This window comes from Apium graveolens, chromosome 11, assembly GCF_009905375.1.
Source record: "Apium graveolens cultivar Ventura chromosome 11, ASM990537v1, whole genome shotgun sequence".
In the NCBI taxonomy this organism is placed as follows: domain Eukaryota; kingdom Viridiplantae; phylum Streptophyta; class Magnoliopsida; order Apiales; family Apiaceae; genus Apium; species Apium graveolens.
Window position 1 is genome coordinate 184,683,058 of NC_133657.1, and position 4,026 is coordinate 184,687,083.

Sequence of the window (4,026 nt, forward strand, 5' to 3'; positions counted from 1 at the left end):
TGTTGGAAATAATGAAATGAAGTATGATGAATTATACTGTATATGTCGATTAGCATGCTCATTTAGGAATTTCTTATTTTCTTATTAGGGTAAATTATAATTTTTATTCTGATATTACATTTTTATCTTGCTAATTACCGACACATTAAGTTTGTTTGTTGAAATATGGTATGCTATGTTTTTCTTAAAATTACGTATAATTATTTGCTATTTTTTTGCAGGTTACTATAACATTTAATATGAATAATAATCGGGCCTGAATGTATCAACGAAAATATAGTCGGGGATTTTTAACTCGAGATTTTATAAATGGATTAGAAAATTTTATGCAATATGTTATTTCTCGAGAACAGTCCCTGAATGGGACAAATATTCAGTATCCATGTTTCAAGTGTGAGAATCGCAAATTCTGGAATGCGGAGACGGTAAAATTACACTTATTGAAGAAAGGGTTTGTAAGAGATTATTATGTGTGGGATCGACATGGAGAGCCATATATTGCTAGACAAAGTGGAGAACAATAATCCACACATTACTCCAATACCCAAGGTCGAGGAGATGACAACCTAATGTACAACATGGTGATGGATGCTGTGGGCCCAAGTTTTGATCCGGAGATTCCAAATGCAGAGGCACAAAAATTGTATTAAAAGTCATTTGAGAGAGAGTTATATGAAGGTTGTGAAACTTATCAGTTGTCTGCCATGGCTCAAATATTGAGTTTGAAATCTGATCATCATTGGTCAGAGACATGTTATGATCAGACATCACAATTCTTCAAAGGTATCTTACCTCAAGATAATACGTTTCTTGATAGCTTTTATAGCACGAAGAAGTATATGGAAGAATTGGGGCTTCCTTCTGAGCAGATTGATTGTTGTGTTAATGGATGCATGATATACTGGGGTGAAGATGTCAACATGGAGTCGTGTAAATTTTGTTCACAGGCGAGATACAAAACAAGACATAATAGATCTAAGAAGGAGAGAAAGAAAGTTCCTATTAGAAGGATGATCTATTTTCCATTAGCGCCGAGATTGCAAAGGTTGTATGCCTCGTCTATGAGAGCAACCCATATGAGATGACATGCTGAACATGATCAAGAAGAAGGTGTGATGCGTCATTGTTCAGACTCGGAGGAGTGGAAACAGTTTGATAGAGCACATCCCTCATTTTCCTTAGAGATGAGAAATGTTAGACCGGGACTTTCTGCTGATGGGTTTTAACCATTTGGTGCAACGGGTAAATCATATTCTTCTTGGCCAATTATAGTGACTCCATATAATTTGCCTCCATGGATGTGTTTAAAAGAACAATACTTATTTCTGTCTGTATTTGTGCCTGGCCCAAAAAATCCAAAGAAAAAGATAGATATTTTTCTTCAACCATTGATTGCTGAGTTGAAAATGTTGTGGGATGTTGGCGTAGAGACATGGGATAATTCTTTAAAACAAAATTCTGTATGCGAGTTACATTGATGTGGACTGTTAGTGACTTCCCTGCTTATTTAATGTTGTCTGGATGGAAAACTGCTGGCCATTTAGCTTGTCCTCATTGTGCTCATGATCGTGATTCATATAATTTTTCCCATGGTGGAAATACTACATGGTTTGATAATCATCGAAAGTTTTTACCTGCTAATCATCCATTTCGAAAGAATAAAAACTGGTTTACAAAGGGAAAGACAATGACTGAATCTGCCCCACCAGTCCGAACAGGTGAAGATGTGTTTCAAGAAATTGAGTCACTTGGTTTGTTGAAAGTTATTGAATTGGGAAGTGAGGAGCACAATGCTAAAGTCATTAAAACTTACAATTGTGGATGAAAAAAATGAAGTATCTTTTGGGATTTACCATATTGGAGGATATTGTCTATTAGACATAATCTTGACGTTATGCATGTTGAGAAAAATGTCTTTGAAAATATTTTCAACACCATCATGGCCATTGAAGGTAAAAACAAAGATAATTCCAAGGAAAGAAATGATATTGCAATGATTTATCGGAGACCTGAGTTAGCATTTAATCAATTGACACGAAAGTATCCAAAAGCATGTTATAGCTTGGATAAAAAGGAAAAAACAAAAGTATGTGAATGGCTGAAAGATCTTAAATTTCCAGATGGATATGTGTCAAATATGGGGTGTTGCATTAACATGAATAAATACAAGTTTTTTGGAATGAAAAGTCATGATTATCACGTGTTTATGTAATGACTTCTTTCGATTGATTTTCGAGAATTTCTTCCCAATAATGTTTGGGAGGTCGTGACAGAGTTAAGACTTTTCTTCAGAGATCTCACTTCATCTACTTTGAGGGTAAGTGATATGCGTAGACTTGAAGAACAAATTCCTATCATACTTTGCAAGTTAGAGCGCATATTTTCACCGGTATTGTTCGACTCAATGGAACATCTTTTAATGCACTTGCCTTATGAAGAACGTATTACAGGTCCCGTACAGTATCGTTGGATGTATCCATTTCAAATATTTTTACGCCACTTGAAGAATAATGTGAAAAATAAAGCACGGGTTGAAGGATCAATATGCAATGCTTTTTTGGTAGAGGAAGCTTCCACTTTTTGCTTGCACTATTTTAAGCAACATGTTCAAACAAAACATAGAATAGTTCCCAGAAACGATCCTAGTGGAGGTGAGGAGAGTTTTGGGGGAAACATTTCTATATTTTCTCATCCTGGACGTGCACATGGTAGTGTAAATACACGTTATCTTGATGATCGAGAATACATGACAGCTCACAATTATATCTTATTTAATTGTCCTGAGGTTGCACCATATACCGAGTAAGTTAATTGAAATTATTACGTACTTGTATGTCCACGCCATTAAAAAAAATATGTCATGTGATCTAATTACTTTATTTTTGTTTAATCAGGATATTCATAAATCAACTTCGGGAACATAATCCACATCTAAGTAGTGTTGAAGTTGATCGGTGCTTAGAAAGTGATTTTGCGATGTAGTTCAAAAATTATGTAAGTTAGTTGATACTTTCATAACTAATATTACATAACTGTGAAATATTTTCTATATTCTAATAGTCACCACTAACAATTTCAGGCTCAAGATCTATCATTGGTTTCAAATGAATATATTCGGGATATTTCATTTGGACCTCTTCGTTCGGTAAAGTCAGTACCAATTTACTACGTGAATGGGTACAAATTTCACACACGGGAATATGGGGCTGATAGGTCAACGTTCAAAAGTGGAGTATGTATCAAATGATCAAATTATAGCGAGACTTTTAATGATTACTTTGGAATAGTTGAAGAGATTTTGATTGTCGAGTATCCACGGTTTCCAGCAAAGAAAACAGTTTTATTTAAGTGTGAATGGTTCGATCCTACACCTAATGTTGGAACAAGAATTCATCCATGGTATAACATTGTTGAGGTTAATAAAAAAAGACATTACGTGTGTACGAATCATTTGTACTAGCAATGCAGGCCATGCAAGTCTACTTTTGTAATTATCCAAGTCTTAAACGAGACAGAATGGATTGGGTAGTTGCATGCAAAGTAAAGGCTCGATCACTTGTTGAACTTCCTCAAACCCCAACATCAAATCAAGAACCGTTTCAAGATAATATTCCTACGCATCTAAATCATATTAGTACGGATGATATTCCCACACATCTAAATGATGAAAGCGGAATTGGAGTAGATTTAGATGATGGTGATGAAACTCCGGAAGAAGAAATGGAACATGAATCCGAAGATGATGGATCTTCAAAAACCGAAGATAGTGATAATTGTGAAGATGAATATATTAAATCCTCCGAATAATTTTTTTAGCTATCAAAGTATGCACTTTTTTTAGAAAAATATATTTAATTATTTTTAAATATATATATACATATATACTATATATATATTTAAAAGATAGATATAAATAAAAATATTATAAATGTTGTTATATTATTGTAAGTTTAAGTTATTTCGTATAAGCGACACAATATATCGAGTTCAATATTTTAATTGTATTTTTTATGAAAAATATAAATA

The 4,026-nt window shown here is 33.8% G+C and overlaps 1 pseudogene; it reads left to right on the forward strand.

Annotated features, from left to right (window-relative positions):
* The first annotated feature begins 1,115 nt into the window (after nt 1–1,115).
* On the forward strand, nt 1,116–3,807 carry LOC141696248 (uncharacterized; annotated as a pseudogene).
* Nucleotides 3,808–4,026: the final 219 nt, after the last annotated feature.